Source organism: Myotis davidii, unplaced genomic scaffold (genome assembly GCF_000327345.1).
Source record: "Myotis davidii unplaced genomic scaffold, ASM32734v1 scaffold399, whole genome shotgun sequence".
In the NCBI taxonomy this organism is placed as follows: domain Eukaryota; kingdom Metazoa; phylum Chordata; class Mammalia; order Chiroptera; family Vespertilionidae; genus Myotis; species Myotis davidii.
In genome coordinates, this window is record NW_006292094.1 from 6,466,365 (window position 1) to 6,466,647 (window position 283).

The 283-nt window shown below is 69.3% G+C and overlaps 1 protein-coding gene across 1 annotated transcript in view; it reads left to right on the forward strand.

Annotated features, from left to right (window-relative positions):
* CARD11 (caspase recruitment domain family member 11) overlaps positions 1–283 on the forward strand; it is a 54,748-nt gene that overhangs the window by 11,586 nt on the left and 42,879 nt on the right. The window lies entirely within an intron of this gene.

A 283-nucleotide genomic window follows, 5' to 3' on the forward strand; every position in this document is an offset into this window, starting at 1 on the left:
CCCCCCCCCCTGCCCCCCCTCCCCCCCCCAGCCTCTCCCTGCCTCCCCCTGCCTCTCCCTGCCTCCCCTTAGCCCTCTACCTCCCCCAACTGGCTGCCTGGCACCTGCACTCTGACACGGAGCAGAGCTGAGCCGGTGTCACCCAAGGGGATTGGCACCTAATTGGCGGAGGCGCCCACCAGCAGGGCTGTGAGGTGTTGGGGAGCAGCTTCTGGGGCTCCGATAGAGCTGGGGCCCCACAGGAGGCCTCGGGGTGCTGGCGGCAGCAGGGCTTATGCTTCTT